The sequence below is a fragment of the Chrysemys picta genome, chromosome 6, assembly GCF_011386835.1.
Source record: "Chrysemys picta bellii isolate R12L10 chromosome 6, ASM1138683v2, whole genome shotgun sequence".
NCBI classification, from domain to species: Eukaryota; Metazoa; Chordata; order Testudines; family Emydidae; genus Chrysemys; species Chrysemys picta.
In genome coordinates, this window is record NC_088796.1 from 30,450,172 (window position 1) to 30,469,196 (window position 19,025).

General features: G+C 37.6%; 1 protein-coding gene across 2 annotated transcripts in view; it reads right to left on the reverse strand.

Moving 5' to 3' along the window:
* FGF10 (fibroblast growth factor 10) overlaps positions 1-12,882 on the reverse strand; it is a 125,084-nt gene extending 112,202 nt beyond the window's left edge. Inside the window, exon 1 of one of the 2 annotated variants that reach the window (XM_042857520.2) lies at positions 12,525-12,882. The gene's annotated coding sequence lies outside the window, so the exon portion shown is untranslated. Of the gene's footprint in view, positions 1-12,520 lie in introns of both variants that reach the window. The other variant, XM_065598905.1, reaches the window with a different exon arrangement.
* Positions 12,883-19,025: the final 6,143 nt, after the last annotated feature.

Sequence of the window (19,025 nt, forward strand, 5' to 3'; positions counted from 1 at the left end):
GAAAGACAAAGTGGGTGTGGTAATATCTTTTACTGGATCAACTTCAAGCTCTAAAGCTTGTCTCTCTCACCAAGAGAAGTTGGTTCAATAAAAGATATTACTTCATCGCCCTTGTCTCTCTCATATCCGGGAACCAGCAGGGCTCCAACAACACTGAATGTGATAGGCCATCAGACCTGCCATGAAAACCATCTATTTGAGAGGGCTTCTGCTCTACCTTGCTGCTATACTTCCTAGTTTGTGTGTTAACTTTTCATGTTTCATTCTGCCTCAGGGATTGCAAATGTAATTACTGTCTGAGCACCTAGAGCTGAGGTATAGGTTTTTAAAAGTACTGTATTTTAAATCTAAATAAAAAGTAAAACATTTTAAGATGCAAACCATCATCAGCAAGATTCTGATTCTCATATTCATGCTTAGTAGCACCTTACTTCATGAGTAATTAAAATTAAAAGGGCTATTCATAGAATAGGGTGCTTTTCAACATGAATAAGGGTATCCAAATCTGGTCATACTTAGGTATAAAGTATTACTATATCTTGTCAGAACACTATAGTATAAGTATAAGATGCATTAGTTTGTTTAAAACTGTTTTTTAAATTGGTTTAGTTAAACTAGTGCAAACCCCTTAAATCAATTTAAACATGGCTTATATCATTTTATTTTAAATCAGTAAGGAATTGACAAACTAAATTAACCTAAAACAGGTTTAAATCGATTTTATGAGTCCACACAGCAGTTTGCACCAGTTTGAACTAAATCAGTTCTAGAAAGACCTCTCTAGTTGAATTAGTGCAACTTGTTATATGGACAAGGATTCATTTCAAGTGCATGTCCCTTGAGAATCTACCACTATAGTGAAGAGGCAGCCAGATTTCTATATGGTAGCAGTCTTGCTTTTTTAAAGAGACAGTTTTTACAAAGAACGAACAAATCCATAGTATCAACACACAAAACAGTTTAAAAAACAGCATATGCGTGAAATATACTAAACTTTCTGAATGGTTGAAAGCCCTTGTTGATCTTTCAACAAAGACTTCTGAGCCCAGCAGAATAAACAACCCAGATTCTGTCCTAATTGCTCCTAGTCAGCAGAGCTGCCACACCTAGGTGTGTGGTTTCCCTTTATAAATTAAAAGGTCAGCGTATCCCCTCCTCCCTTAAGGAAAACATCCTGTTCTTGTGCTTTTGCTGGCCTTAGGAAGCTAATCAGGTTTATGCCAGTGGGTTTGTTGTGCAAGGGAGTGCAGTTTTGAATTTTTTATTTTTTACCCCTCCTTTTGATAGGAAATTTTACCCTCTGCCTTCACTGTCTGTTTTAGCATCCCTGTTCTTTAAGCATAAAAAGAGAGGACATATTCAACAAATGAGAGAACTCCCTAATCAGGCACAAGAACCACTGCAGGCAAGGCCTTAACTGTATTACAAAACTCCTTAATTGGATTGATGGGACTCACGTAAATGTAATAGCTATGTTAGTGCTGCAGAGGCACCCATGTTCGTCTATAGGCTGGGTCTCTTTCACTGGGGATTGTCCTCCAGCCCCACCGACTTGTCACAATAGAAGGAAAATGAAAGAGGGGAAAAGAAGAGGAATTCATTGAGCAACTGAACATAAAGAAAAGGAAAAAAGTAAGCTGCACATTTACCTTGGGATATAAGGTATACAAAACCTAAGCACCCTACAGTACTGGAAATGAAAAGACTCATGTCCACCCATCTCATGGGAGTTTCCCTTTCATGGGCTGTGACATAAGCAATTATAAGAAAAAAAGAAACTACCTAGAAAATACCCACTCCCACCATCTTCAAGATTTTCCTATAGAAGCATGTCAATAAGATATCTTAATTTCTAGCACAAAAACAGGGACTCCATCACACTTTAAAATGTGCAGCGAGCCACCAAAATTTGTCATTTGTGTGTATTCGGCCTCGTCTACACTAAAGGGAAAAGTTGATTTAAGCTACGCAATTTGAGTTACATGAATAGCGTAACTCAAATCGATATAGCTTAGATCTACTTACCCCAGGGCTCACGCTACACGACGTTGAAGGGAGATGCTCTCCTGTCGACTCCCCTGACTGTTCTCAATCAGGTGGAGTACAGGAGTCAATGGGACAGCAATCAGCGGCCAATTTAGTGGGTCTTCATTAGACCCGCTAAATCAACCACCCATGCATTGACTACCACAGCGTCGATCCTCTGGTAAGTGTAGACAAGCCCTCTAAAGTCTCTAAAGGTAGAAATAAATCCTCAGAATAAAATGCTATAAAAGTTCTCTTTTCAACAGTGACTTTTTTGTATGTTAACATACAGCTCAAATTGAAAATATTGCATATTTGCAGTATTTTTGAAATAACTGGTACAGATACTAGGGGAGTAGCATTTTGCAGTGTGCGAAAGATGGTTTGAGAGAAACAGAAGTGCATTTGCCTGTTGCTATATCAACAAATGGCCCAAGCATTCACACTGGGCAATCAGAATTTTTAACAAAGTGTTTGTACGTTGTTAGCACAATGGGGTCCTGGTCCGGCACTGGGATTAGGCACAACAGTACAATAACAAAAAATAAAATAATAAAGTGAATTTCATACTTGTGAAAGATTAACTTATTTGAGGGGGCAATCTCTAGGTATGTGAAGGCAGGATAGTTTCCATATAATTGTTTGCTTCTCTCTCATGCTGCCAGCATGCTGACAATTTTGTCATATCAACACCTGCTCACTGGGAATTAGGCCAATCCCAATAACTCATTTCACATTGGTCACCACCCAGCTATCTGAAAACTTTAGGTAACTGACCTGGGCTAGATTCAAACCAGGATGAGCACTTGCATTCTCCACAGGCTGCAGTTTTTTACAGACTGTTTGCTGGGAGTATTCCATATTGGAACTACCTCACTGCTCTCCCAAATGACCTTATTCCTTGATTATCTGACCTAAACATACACTATTTCTGCTTCTGCCCCAAGAGAATATCTTTTATTGAGAAAATGAAAGATTTATTTGTTTATGCAAAATGTATCTTCCACAGATAGTCACGTTAACAATTTTTGCTTCATGAGAGTGTATGCAAAAGTGAACAAAAAAGTGGGGCAAACATTGTTGAAACAAAAATCTGTTTAGATGTCACCAACAGAATCCATATTTTTTTCTTACTGTTATTCTATCTCCAACAGCAACCCAGAAGTGAAAGATGCAGGATTTCATTAGCACTTTTTTGAGCCATCCAACCCGTCTCCACACTTCAAAACAGGTTTTGGCTGCATGACTACTGGTATATAGTTATGTACAAGAGACTCTCAAAGGGATGTTTTTGGGAATTGCTATATCATCTTCTCTCACTTCTATCTCTCTGCCTCTTTTCCATGTGATTCCTTATGCTTGGAATACCTACCCCATCCTGGTTTGCCAAACCACCCTTCTCTGCATTTAGGGCTCCCCTAAGGACTCACTTCTTCCCTGACAGCCACAAGAACAGAGCCAACAATGATGATTAGTAAACATATCTCATGTGACTTCCCAGTACATCCTGCCTTTTCTGTGCCTGTCTTCTTGACTCTAAGATCTTCAAAGCAGGGACTGGCTTCACGCTCACGCTTTGTCTTACGTAACACTAAGCAATGCTAGTGCCTAACAAACAATAATATTATGGGTGAAATTCTACTTGTTCATATATTCCTATAAATCTGGTGTCACTTTACAAGAGTATATGTATGTATGCAAAGGATTTGGATCTTTGCCAAAATATGTGTAAAATGAACATAAACCCCTTATATTTCTGAATGGGGCAGTAAAGCATGGGAATTTCAGTCATCAAACCATATAAAGCAGATGTTTACCATTACTGTACATGCAAAACTTCTAATTTTTTCTGTTAATCTGATGCATTATATTTTTATTCATGCCCTCTATATTCAAAGTAAAGAAATTCCTTGAGGAGATAAACTCTTGCTGTCCCTTCCTCCCCATTTTTAACACAGCTTCATTCTGTTTCTAATCTATTATGACACAACATGAAACTACTAAATGCAACCCTTTCCCCCCACTCTCTAATCTCAGCTCTCTTAAAGGATACATCAAAGTTCTGCCTGTGACACTTTTATTGTCCAGATGGTTTGTGACGTGTACAGATGTTATATTTGGTAATGCACTGATTATCAAAACATGTGCTATTGTTCACTTGACTACAACTTGCTACACAGATTTGTTACATAGATTGATAGTTTTCATAAATACTAACCTACCAATTTTCTAGCTGCATGGTGGTGGCAGTGTGTTTTTTTTTTTTTTTTTTTTTTTTAGATGCTAGATGGCACTGCTAGTCAAGACTTTATTTTAAACAGCTGGATTTCATAAAGTTAATTCTACAAGTTACAAAAGGGCATGTAAGATATTATTTAAACTTGACAGCTAATGCATTCTGAGAAAAATATATTCTGATGAGCTCATAATAATGTTTCCACTATAAGAGGACTCAAATTCAGGCCTATAAATGCTAGTGAATTGTGCTTCAGTTGTACACATTATTCCACATGAATTTCTTATGACAAGACCTATGATAGAAAGAGCATTTTGATCAAAGTATTTTTAAATGCTGCATTTTTGTTTCAGTTTAGGAAGTTGAGACCTAGTGGTACAAAAATAGTACCAGTTTCTCATGGGAATCTTCAGTTTTGCAAACATGGACTATGTTATTGAAGAACATAAATAAAGGTGTCCTGCAAAATATTTTCTTCTCCCTTATTAATTATAGGAACTTTTTATACAAAATTCATCTCCTCGTCCTTTTTTATTTAATTTAATCCACAAAATACATTTCTTCTATGTAATTTATGGAATAATCCAATTCTTTATTATTAGGTGTGGCTTAAGGTCTAGAAAAATAAACCTTACACCTAAAAGATGGAAAGAAAAACCAAACCAAACCATAAAACAACAACAACAACAACAAAAGCCTTGCAGTAAAGAACTCTAGGAATATGCAAAGCCCCTCCTGCCACATAATGATTTGTGACTTCAAAAACTTTATACAATGTTATTGACTGTTCATTCTTTGTTTAGTTAGTATCAGATTCCCTTCTTTTGTTTATTGTGCAGTAAGCTTACAAAGAAACTGCAAATTCTCAGCCTTTTGTGCAGACAGTTGGATACCATGTCTAGGCGTTTGGAGCAACCAAACGGAACCTGCATCATTCTGACCATTGGCTGGGTCACTGGTGGGGGCTTAAAGACTCACCTGAGTAACTCGAGAAATCCCTTCAATCTCCCCTTTTGATTTGGCTTTCACAGGCCAGTACTTTTTATTTCTACTCGTCTGTCTGCTATCATGTTAACAAGCAAAGGAGAATCTCAGCAGTTCATTGGCATCATAATAAAATGGGATTTGGATTTCAGTGTCCAAAGAATGGCTTGCTTTTAGGGCTTTCAGTCTCGTACAGTGATCAAAAAAACAACAGCTGACCACAAGAATGGCTTACCTATGTTGCCTAACTATGAGTGATAAAATGCATAAGGTATAATAAACTCTACGCAAAACAAGAAAAATATCTGTCTTGTTAATGTTATAGCATTAACAATGGGCATTCTTTTGTGTGCATTTATGCAGGTAATTATTTCCATCTAAATTAAGTTTGGGGATACACCTAATTCCTTACAATTCAATGAAGAATAGGCCAAATTCATTCCAGATGTAACTCCATTAAATTGATGGGATGAATTTGGCCTGTTTGCATTGGAAAACTCCTGCTTCCTATCAGAAATCCAATGCAAATGTAACCAAATATTATTGCTTAGAAAATCCATGCTAAGTGATTCTCTCAGGTGAATATTGAACTAAATATTTCATTACTACCGAGACATGTGTCCCTTGACTACATCTAAGGAATTCCTTCACTAAAATAAACATCGTTTTGTACAAACAGAAGGGGAATGTGTGCATGGTAGCAAAATATTGTTTATTGTGGACAGAACAATCCAGTACAGTATAATGCAATGTTGTGACACAGCTCTATAAGTTAATATCCATTCTGAAATGCATGTAAAATTTTCAACTTTCTAACAAGGCTGACTAAAGACTAAATTAAATTGCATTTATGCTTTCAAACTACACTTTCCATATATATTTAAGTTAATTAAAATGTCCCTTTTATCTAAGCAAAGGATTTGTTTTTAATACTAAGACTTGTGTTTATTTGATTAAAGTTAGATTTCTGCCTAGACAGATGTTTAATATTAGTTTTTAATTAACAAAATTACATTAGCTTTGCTGTGATAGCAGCATCTACCAATTTATGCTTTAATCTAAATTATGGGCCATCAAGTACCCTGACAAAAAATGTAGTAATCTCCACTAGGATAAACATAGGTCTGTAAATTAGTTTATCAGCTGTTCCTTGTTCTGTATAATTTAGATGCTGTGAACTAGAGAGGTGTGCATTATTTATAAATAATGTATGTGTGGATTAGTTTCATGTGAGAGAAAGCTGAGCACTCTACTGTGCTCTATTTATTTTTAATCAGTGCAACAGAATAACTCTTGAACTGTTCCACAATATCATGGACACCAGTAACACAGAATGTTAAACTAAAGGCCTATTGCACCTGAAGCTTTTAAGGAGAAGTGCCCACTGAAATCAATGAGAACTTATGTCTAAAAATAATCAAGGTTCAGTGTGGCACTCTAATAAAAGCACACTTAGCTATGCTCAGTTATTACTGTTTTCTAACTCTATGTCAGAGCTGGAGGGTTTCAAGTTAAGGCCACCATTTTCCACCGAGGATCACACGGGCAGCTCACTGCACCTATGTACAACTTCTCAGACTTCCATGGGGCTCCATGTGGGCATAGGTGTCTAGCCACATTGCTCTCAGTACAAGATTGAGGCCTAAGTTAGGAGCCGGTGAACATACCATAAGCTCTCCTTGGGCCAAATTATGCACCCTGCTCCTTATTCAGGCAAAACTCACAATGAAGCCTGCCTACTGCAGCATTTGGCCCCTTTTCTCAAGGCTAACTGAAATTACAAAGAGCCAGGTTAAGACTGATTCTTAAATGGGTGTACAATGGAGGTAGAGGGCACAAGGAATTTTCCCCTTCTCCTCTTGAACAGATAACATAAAGGACACGCTGAGTTTAAATCTCTGCATTCAGGAGGGCAGAGAGACTGCTGCTTCTCCTGCAGATACAGGTTGCCCCAAAAGGGGTGGCGAGAGGCAGGGGCCAAGGTCTCTCTGCCCCTTTGTTATGGCCCATGGAGAGGGACTAGCAATCAAAAGGGAGTATGCGGCACCCCAGAAAAGGCGTGGCATTGGGTTATTCTCTCTGAGGGCCTGGGAGCTTCTGGGGTGCAGTTTAGCAGCACTAGGGTGACCAGACATCCCAATATTATCAGGAGCATCATGATACTAGGGGCAACTATACCCTCCCCACCCTGACAAAAAAAAACCTGTCCCATTTTTCACACTTGCTATCTGGTCACCCTAAGCAGCAGCTACATACAACAAATCACAACCGAGTCTGAAGTGAATACACTGTGCCCTTGTACTTCGTTGGGGTTTGCCTGCATAACTGAGGGCAGAGTTTGTATAGGATTTTTGAATTCACAATCAATCAACTTGTTTAATATAAAGCACAACTGTATATAAGGTAATTCTATTTCTCTTTATACTTAAAATGAAGGCTATGGGCCTGATCCTGACTCCACTGAAGTCAACGGGAATCTTGCCATTACCTTTGGTAGGAGTAGGGTTGGTTTTCATTTGTGTGTGTGCACATAGTAAATCCGAGGTAACACCCAGCCCTGCCTGACACATACAAGACTTTTTAAAAAACGGTTTCATTTTTAACCAGGTTAATTAGTGTCTGAGTGAGTAAGATGCTTTTATACCCTCTAAATACTCTCACTGCAGTGCGATCCTTGCCGGAGGTTGAAGTGTTTTTGATTAACTCTATGTGATAATGAAAACCATGAGAACAACTTTATGCAGGAGTTCCCTCTTTCTGATGTTACATATAAAACTGCGGAAGTCTTACAATATTTAACACACAATCTTTTTCTTTCCCCCCCCCCTCCACCCCACAGCCAGAGCTCAAGCTAATTATGAAAGTGTTAGAAATGATTTTATCCCAAGATTTAGCATTTGGTAAGAAGTGCCTAGGTGAAGAGTTCAACCATTTTTACTGGGGTAAAGGGACAGCTTGCACCGCAGTCTGATGAGGCTATGAAATGAGTGCTGTGCCACCTGCCTGGGTTACTGTGTTATTCATCGATGTTATCCAGAGTGACAGCTGAGTAAATGTGCATGTCGGGATGGCTAAAGGAACAAGCAAGAGACTCTGTTTCACTTACACACATTCTGTGAGCATTTTTAAACTAAATGTTGTGGATGTTGAACTTTCCATAAGCATAAGTAAGAAAACACAACTGGCCTGTTGGGACTGAACAAGACTGCCAATTGCTAGGGGTTAAGAAAACAATATTAGCTGTCTGCTCAGGATACTGTACAGTGTTATGAATACTCAGAGGCCTCATTTTTCATGTAATTCCCATTACAAAAATGGTCTCTTTGGATGCTGGTGATTATGCTGCAAAAAGACACATAGCAGGCTCTAACCACTGTTAAAGATCTGAAAGGATCTGCTCCTGCTCCCAACAGGAGCTTTACAATGTTCGTCAATAAGGGAAGGAGGGGGAATCCCCGAGAGTTGCAGCCTTTGTAAAATACCCAGAAGGGACAAATTTTGCTGTGTCACACCAGTGAATATCTGGACTAAATCTATTCACCCCAGTGAAGTTCAAATTTACAGCACTGTAACAGAGCCATAGGAATTCACAGCATTGAGGGACATCTGCATCTTTCTCTATCTTGCCAGTAGAGTTAGGAACTGTGGGTGCAATCCTGACCCTATTGAAGTCAATGGTAAAACTCCCACGTCACCCTGTAATTTTTATCCTACTGAGTAAATATAAAACCTTATCATTGATTAAAATAAATGAGCGATTTCTGATTAAACATCCATGGGTGTAGACAACTGAGTCTTTGTGCATCAGAGAAAAGGTATGTGAGGCAGGTTTGGGGGTCAGTGCAGACCAGAGAGCCCTCATGCTATTATAGATGGACTATTTAGAGAATAAAGAGGTATGGTGGTCTCTAAACAATTGAGCCTCAGTTGCTGGAAATATTTACATTCGGGTATTCTCAGTGAATATTGTTATATATGCAGTGACAAAAGGATAACATTTCACTGAAATAAGATTGGTCCCTGGGTACACAGATAGAGTATTCCAGAGCTACACATATACTGTACAGTATTTCTTCACTATTGGCTTCATTGGAAGAAGGATTGGGTCCAATGTGGACAAAGCAGAGTCAAAGATATACATAATTGCCATTAATGGTACTCAAAATAACAAGGACTAACACCTCACAAATAAAGCCAACTTTAAAATTAAACTAAATTCTGTTGTATGCATTAGATGCCAATATTACACTACAAAGAAAAGCAGAAAAATATCACTAAAGTAGCACATCTCAGCAGATGTTCTGATGCAGAGGTAATTCTACAGTCATTGAAACCGGTATGTTTAGTCCTGTTTTGGTCTCATTATTTGGACTCTCTAAAGCACCCATCTAGCATGCTAAATCACAAAGAACTTGACTCACGTTGATGTAGAACGCATGGTCATTGGTACATATACATTAATTAATTAAATCAATTTCACATAGAATGAATCAAGCTGGGTCTAACACTGGCTGATGTACATGCATTTCAATGTAGGCCTATTCTTCTTTGTAGCAAAATCAAGAGGGCATTAAATAAGATGAAACAACCCTTGTCAAAACCAACAAAATAAAAACAGTATGGACTTCAAAGCTGTTAAATTAGACAAAACTGGGGCTGTCCTAAAGGAGCCCATCCTATCTCATTATAATCTCACATCTGAAACCACTGAGTTATCTGTTCTTTACAATGCTGTACTACAAAGGTGCTAAATTACAGGGATCAAATTAACGCTCTATACATTCAGAATAAGTTTTCTCTGAAGTAACCCCTGCATAAAAGGTTCAAAGTAAGAGTATTTGCTTTGAAAAGGTGTTTGGGGATAACTGTAATATTATTTTTTTTAACATAGCAGTACCCTGATGGCAAACAGACACATTGCAACATCACCTTTTGACAGATATATGTTGGGCCATGTTATGCAGTCTCATTGACTATACTAGGGATTCCACAGTGTGTAAATCTGAGTAGAATTTGTCCAGTTGTGTCCAAATTACATTGTGGTGAAAATTAATGGGAAATATAGTGATACTATTCACCATTAGGAGGAAAAATATAAAATCTTACCAATGATTAAACAGCCATGGGTGTAGATAACAGGGGATTGCATTAATACATAAAATAAATAGTGAGTTTAGAATAGAACCTTTTTTATATAATTTTATTAAAATTAGACAAATTTAGTCATGATAGAAAACTAATCTTTCAAGGGATATTCAACAAGTGTTGCTTTGTAACTCTAATAAAAAAAAAGTTGCCCCTAACATCAGTAACATGATATGGCCCAAGGTTATTTTGATGACACTTTTTAATGCTTTAAAAATCAAATTTGAGAATCATGATTCAGTTTTCTGTTGACTAATTATATGTTACAACGATCAAAATTTTAGAAACATTTGCTACTAATTTAATGGCAAGGTTTTTTCCTTTCATTAAATGACCTTAAAATACCAAAACCAATTATTTTTGTAAATATTTAGCTTTCCAATAAAGCTATGTCCAAGTATCATCCATTTGATAAAAACCATCTGTAACTCTTTGAACTTCATGCCTACTGCACATTTCAAACCATTATAGCCTAATCTACTGTTTGTTTTGAAAGCATTAATTTTTACCAAACTTAGGCTCAACAGAATAGCAACTATTAAAGGACCCAATCCTGTAATTATGGTCTGTCCCAAAACATGGGTAACAACTTTGAATTATACAGCTGTTATTTCCATGTAGTTACTGTGAACCTATAGAAAGGCAGACATCATGGAAAGGAAAAATAAATATTACGTAGATGATATAATAGTCTCTTTTGGTCCCCTTGAAATCTATGTATCTATAAAGATTAACTGCTGTTCATTTGTAATAACAGAGGTTATTTTGAAACTAGACAGTTAATGAGATTTTTAAGAAAATGAAGGAAACATAAATGTATGAATGAAAAATGCTGTGATTATAGTTTTGAGTCAAGTAATAAACTGGAGAAGCACATTGCTGGAAATGTTGATTTGAAAACAAGAAGGTAGGAATAAGAGATTATTGATTAAACCCTTTTATTTCTTTATTCACTTTAGCAGCTGCTCCTATTACTGATATTCAGGCTTTAAAACAAAACCAAAAAACTATAGCAATGGAACTTGAACATTAGTGACACATGTCACTATTTTTGGGGGGCTGCCATATTTTGGGGACACAACTATTTCTTATTGAATTGAATTGTTTCACCTGTTTAACCAAGCTTTAGAAAGCAAAAATATAAAGCTAAATGAGATGAAAGGCATACGTTTTCTGACAATAATAAATACAGTTCCAAAGGGCTTTCCCGACATGTCTGATGTGGTTAGCATGTCTAACTCTTAACGTTTAGAATAAACATCTGTTGTCTGTATGGATTTTCCTTTAATGCTTAATGTCAGGTGCACAGATTAGGGCCCAATCCTCTACAACCACTCAGAGGAGTAGCCCTATTGAGACTACTCACATGAGTAAGGCTTTGAAGGGTCAAGTCCTCACTGGTTTTTGAATGCTTAATTTGAATAGTTTAACTTGAATAGCACAGTGGCATGTAATCCCTTCAGATACATGCACATATGTAAATGATTCTTTAAATAAGCAAACTGTTTCATTCATGTTGGGACTGGGAGGAATTTTGAAAAGACTAAACTTTTTAAAAAAAAATAACCAAGGAATACTATTTTTCTTTTCTAGACAACTTTATAATGTTATATGTAAAAACTAAACGTTAAAAATCACAGCAATATGTCTTAGTTCATTATCACTTTCTTACTGTAACATTAAAACTCATGTATAAGAAACACATTTCAACATATTATAATGCTTAGAGCTTAAAATAATTTTCATTATGCGCCACAGAAATATGTCATGAAATATGTTTACTGCAGCTCTAGCATTTGTTGCTATACTTTGTGCTCTCAGAACCCTTACTTTATCTAAGAAACTACTGTCAGATTCCTTACATACACATTTCTTTCCTATTTTTTGTAAGAAGCTTTTGCTTCTACACCTCCAATCAATGTATCTGTTAAACAGTCAGTGAGTTGATTATTTTGGTATCTTTGCAACAGTCCCACTTAGCTTTATCTTTCCAGTGGTGGTTTACAAATTCTTGCTAATGCAAAATTAGAACAGTAATTTCTGCCTGCTTCTTCTGTTATTTTTCCCTTACCCTGGGTTCTGGACTGGGGAGGGGGAATACTATAAAAGGGATGAAAAGCTTTAACATACTCACGTTGCAAGGCAGAGGATAAGGGAGATCACAGCTGTCTAACTCATGGATCTGGATCTTATTAATGTCATCGAGCACTGAATCCTCTGTAGCTGTAGGCTGGACTCTTCCTGCTGTTAACAGGCCTCAGTCTGAACTGAAGTTCACCAAACTTTCTTCAGCTAAGTAAACTCAGTGTTACTCAAAAGTTTTCTCCAGAGTATGAGAGTACAACAAATGGCATAGTGTTAGTACAACAACCCTGTGGAACTGTTTGATGTCTGCAAATTGACTCAAGTGCTAAAATATATCATTTGGAGGCTGCCCCTCCTCCCAGCCATAACCTGCCCTCCTAAATAGAGCATAAAGTCGTGCAGACTGCAGTGCTGTTGCGATGAGGCATGGCTGTGGTCTCTTATTGTCCTGTAATCCTTCCTGCTATCTGAACCATATCAAGCTCTGCCTTGGCTACCTAGCCTGTACTCATTATTTTTCAAGTGAAAAGAACAAGGCAGAGAAAATTTAAGAGGAGTTTTAAATACCATACCTGCAGGGTATAATATAAGAAACAGGCTTTTGAACTATTTCTTTGTTACATTTCAGGTATTATTAAAAAGAAAGGTTCCTTGCAGGAAATGTGTTCATGGTAAATCTGATACCTTTCTGTTGTAGCAAACATTATTCTGCTTAAGAAGACACACCAAACCTGAGGATGTTTCTTCACTAAATATCATATTATATTTGCATTTAATTAGCTGGCTCTCAAATGTGCTTGGAAAGTATAATTTTTAATATCTAAAAAATTCTTTGGCTTTTTCTGGCTTCAAAACTTGAAAACTAGTTAAGCCTGCCATTAGAAAGGCAGGATTTTCAATAATATACAGTACTTAAGGATAGCACCATTTATCAGTTCAGTCACTTTACTCGCATAATATTTCATGTTTGCAAAACATGATCAAGTTGCCTAAAACCTAATGACAAGTAAGAACTAATGACAAGTGATAAATGTGAAGTGACTTCCCGTTTATAAGGGTTCTCCTGTCTCAATTTTTTTAATCCTTAAAGCCTACAAAATGATTGAGCTAGAGGAAAGATGTTAGTAATGCTCCCAGAGGATAAATTGGAGGTGAGGTAGGCATTCCAAGCGGCTGTCATCAGAGTTTGGAAACAAAGTGTCATCTGAATGTTTCATATAGCATCTCTGCTGTGCCACTAATAACCATTGGAAGTACAGGGAAAGGCAATCACAAATCTTCCCTATCAGATCGTCATATTTCCTGAGTAGTAATTATATTTGTCTATAAAACTATTCACAGATTTGGGTAATTTCAGGCAAAAAAATTCAGCCCAAAATGGATTTTTTTAAAAAGTCAAATTGATTTATTTCAACATTTTGCAAATGAAATGTTTTGACTTTTCATTTAAAAGTTTAGCTTGATTTATTTTAAAAAGTCAAACAAAAAAGGGTAAAAAACTCACCTGATAATGAAATGAAACAAAAAGAAAGAAAATAATAACTAACATTAAAAGAAAATCATTCTCAGTTGAACAAAAAAAATCAGTTTTTTTTGTTTCAACAAGAAAAAAACAAAACAAACTTCTCTTTCTCAGTCAAACCAAAACAAAAACGTTTTTAGATTTTTTTGGTTTGTCCACCAAATCAAAGCATTTCATAAAGATGGGGAAACTGAGGCACAGATAGGTTAAAACTTACCCAAGGCCACAAGTAAATTATTGGCAGAATCGGGAATACAGCCCACCCCTCCTGGATGTCAATCCTGTCCCCTATCTATATAAGCACTACACAGATGTGTATGTACCCTTGTATGGTTGTTTTTTAAATATGGCAGAAATTACTAGTTCGTGGACTCAGTCCTGCAAACCTTGACTCACTTGACTGGTCCCATTGACCCACTGAGTGAGGATTACTTGTGAACAAAGGTTAGCAGGATCAGATTATAATTTGGCAACCTATATACATTTTACTGGCCCTTTCCATAAATTTATAATTTAGAGTATAGAGGAGACAAGTTTTGCAAATACCCTCACAGGATCAAATTAACAAACTGAAACAGTGAACAAAACTTAACTGCTGATGGTATATAGCGGGGATGATTTCTACCTAGTTTTAAATAATATTTTTTTAAAAAATCAAATTAATTCACATCACAACTGGTGATAAAGATTCTGAGAACCAGTCTGGATATAGTAAGAACCAGCAGCTCTTCAAAACTCAAACCAAATGGAACCCAATCTATGTTGCAATTAAAGAGCCCCCAGCCTGAGGTAGCTGCCATGAGCCAGCCATGGGTGTCTAATTTCAGTGTAGACATACCCAAAGACTGGAGGTTTATGAACATTGGATTAATCTAGCTATGTGTGGGCTTCTGCACTTCCCACTCGGCAACTCACCAAAAAAAGAAGTGGAGAGAGGTCTAAAGTGGAGGAACTATGGCTCTTCCCCACTATACACTATCTTCAACTTGGTTAACATGTATGAGGGTGGAGGGGATGGAAAATATACTTAAAGGGATGTTACAAATTACTTTTTCATTGGTGCTACCTTTATGAGGCAAACCATCTCCCATTGCTCCCAAGGCACGGCAAAGTGATTTTAGCCCAGTCTTTGCCATAATAAATAATACCTTACATTTGTGGCATTCCCCAGGGTACAATCTGGACTGATGGATAGCTGTATCACTTCAATACTCCAACCTACGGCGCCTTTTGTGCTGCATTGCTGTGAGAGAAACCACTCCGGGTCAACTCATATACAGCCTCCAGTAAGTAAATAACTCCAAGCTATATTGTATGAGTGCATTAGCCAGCCATGAGTTACACTGCAGGGAAACATCATCAAACTCCCAGTCCCAGACTGTCTCTCAGAAATGTGTGTCTTGCACTGCCCAGCACCCTCCTAGAGAATACAAGCTCATATAAGGTCTGTCATTTCATTAACAGAAAATGATATGTACAGATCTTGTTATCTCAAATGAAGTTTCCCAAACACTTCAACCCAAACACACACTGGTTTAGATAAAACAACAAAACAAATTTATTAACTAGAGAAAGATAGATTTTAAGCGATTACAAGTAATGAGGCATAAAAGTTAGAATTGGTTACAAGAAAATAAAAAGTTAAAACAATTAATATTTAACTTAACAAGATAAATGAATTCAAAGCAAAGGTTTCTTTCACCACATGCTTTAGCAGTCTTACTGGCTGGAATCCTTTCAGCTAGGACCCTTCTCCCAGTTCAGTGTTAATTACCTTGTCCTTCAGATATTATTGATGCCATTGGCAGAGAGAAGGGGAGGAATATTTTGGGACATCTGTTCCCCTTTCTTGTAGATCTATTTTTCTCTGAAAATCATCTTCAGCTGAGGTTCAGGAGAGAGAAGTATTTGGGAAAGAAAACCTCCAGCTGCTTCTTAGCCAAAATGTAGATTTCTCTCTCCCACCCCTTTTCCTCCCAAAAAATGGCACTTAATCAGGTGATAGTCCATCTGATTTTGTTGAGGCATCAGTTTTCCTTTTTTTTTTTTTTTTTGAGGAACTGGTTTGTGCCTGCTTTTCTAAACTTGGAATATGTCTCAATAATGATATACAGTAAAATCTTATAAATTTACATACAATGTTGCCACACCTACGTTAAGAGAACAAGAATGATCAGCAAATTATGAGTTTTCAAATGAGACTTCACAAGGCATACTTTGTACAAAATCCATTATAGTTTTGTAAAAAGTGTGGACATAGGGGTACAGACTGTAATACATTTATATAATATCTTTCATACAAAGAATACCAAAGACTTTAATAAACGATGGGCCAATTCTCTCCCTAAGTATTTTAAGGGGCTTCTCTTGAATTTAATGGGACCCCCAGATTTAAATGAGAGTACAGAGATTGCCCTTTAGATAAACACAAATGACTATATCTACCTCTATCCAATAGCACATAGCAACAGTACACAGAGTTTGGGGCAGGAAGTGAAACAGAAATATCTAATTGAAATTGTTGGAGAACCTGGGTAGGCACAATGTAATTACACAAACTGGATAAGCCTGGCACTGGACATATAGTTTAATGCTCTACTTTCATAAAGCAAAGTGGGATATTTAATGACCAAGTGTTACATTTTATCTGGGAGAGAATCTCCCAATGGCACACTGTCCTCTAACACTATGCCAGGGTATTGTTTTGGTACAGGTTGGCAGGAAAGAGTGTGATCTACTGAATCAGCAGCACCTACTTTCTTCAGCATCCCAGTTTTGCCTTGGAAGTCTTCAGTCCAAGCTTTTACTAGACTTAGCTATACTTTGCTTGTGAGAGGCCAAAATCCCAGTTTAAGATGGAGGTAACGTGAGTTAGTTATTCCTCCTGCAAAAGCATCCAATGGCCCGATTTAGCTAAAATACAACAACAAAAGTTTGGCTTCTGCAATGCAGAATTGGCCTCGGAAGGGCTCAGAATTAGATTAGGGGGCTGCCATATTTTGGGGACACAATTTAATTTTTTGCTGAAATCTCTCTGAGAAAGGAAAAGAGGAAAATTGGGAGTCTGCATTGAGTTCCAATTCAATATCACAAGTGATACCCGCATATATTTGAATGCTTTGTTTTGACTTAGACTAATTATTTAATAATTACACTTTAATTACACATCCTGTGCTGGCTCATGTGTTTGGAAATTTTTAATCACTTATAAGAACCTTTTCCCCAGGAAACAGAAGCCACCTTGCTACCTGGAAAACTCAATCTTCCCAGCTCCTGGTAAAAAAGTATGTTTAGTAAAAAAAAAAGAGTTGGTTGAAACTTTTTCAACTGAATTTTATATTGCATGTCTTTTTAAATTAAAAATCTAGTCTGATTTGTGATTCATAAAGAAATAAATGTTTCCCTATTTCTATCTGATTTCCTGAATAACCCTCCCCCCCTTCCTGCCCCCACCGGCCATGTAGCCAGTGGGTGTGCAGAGGGTAAGGAAGACTAGGAGCTCTGCCAACTGTTAGACAGAGGTGGGGTTCAGGAGCTGTGGAAAAGTAAGGTTTACTATGTTTTAGAAAATACTTTTTGGTTAATTCAACTGTAATTTAATGGGGCTTGTTCAGAGTCAAAGCCTGCTCTCATTGCTGTCAAATAAGTGTGCAGGTATATTCAGTAATACACACATTACTGTAACAATGTGGCCTGTTGGTTGAGTTGTTTGCTCATAACACATTATATAGGAATCTCTATTGGAGAACAAAATGACTCTTCTCCAGAATATTAATAATGTTCTATGAAAAATTATCTGTTTTAATTACCAACAACAAAAAACTCCAGCTGCAAACCCAAAAAGCAATAGGCCAACATTTTCGAAACTGGTGCATAATGTTAGAGAACATTTTAAAAGGCACAAAGGGAACTCAGGTGCCCATCTCCCATTTGTGCTTTTGATAAGCACCCTATAGGTCCTTATTTAGGCACTTAAATTGACAGCAGCTCCTACTGACTTCACCCATATCTGCACCCATTTGATAAGCACCCTATAGGTCCTTATTTAGGCACTTAAAGTGACAGCAGCTCCTACTGACTTCACCCATGTCTGCACTCATTTTTTAAATCTTGGACTGTTTCAACTATGTTGAGTCTACACTGTCAAATACTCTCTTAGGCTGAGATCAGGCGAGAGCTAAAAAGCCTCAAGGCAGGCAGCTGTATGGTATCCATGTTCTCCAGCTGGATGGACTCTTTCGGCAATGAAAGAGGAGGAGAAGCTATTGACAAAGACATGATGGAAAGAGGATACATCAGCAGAAAAGAAAAAGGGATTAGCTAGAGGGAAGTGATGGGAGGAAAAGACAAAAGGGGGCAATAAAAACGTGTGGTGGGCAGAGGTTGCCACTTGATACAATCACTAAACTATCCATTGGGCATATAGCCTAGTGGTTAGAGCACTCCTCCAGGAAGTAGGTGATGAAGGTTCCAGTTCCCCCTCTTCCCATGAACACTTAATTATTTATACATAGTGGGAAAGCTTTTATGGGAGAGATTGAGAGCACTTTGCTTGAGAATACTCCATAGCTCAATGGTTAGGCCATGCTGAGGGGAGACTCATAGTCCTTCCTTCACGTGCGGGTGGAAATTGAAGCCTACATCCTGGGTGAGTGATTGTTATACCTGGGCTACAAGTTATAAGGCGGGCACTACCTTATCACCCACTCTAGCTGTTTTGGTGTCCTCTGAGAATGCTTACCAGATTGGGCCCCACAGGTGAGATAGGCAGGGGCACACCACATGAGGATCCTGCTGGACATTAGATGTGAGGTAGGAGGCTGGGTGCTAGTGTTGAGACCACAGTGTCATGTCTGCTGGCAGACTTTGAGACATCTATAGGAGTTTAACAATGGGAATGTAGACACCCAGGGACTTTAGTACCTATCAAGGCAGGAGGCAGCTGAGCAGGGGTTTTGAGGATCTTAATGGTGCCTTAATGTTGGACTTAGGCAACTAAAGTGGCAGTTAGGTGCCTAAGTCCTTTTA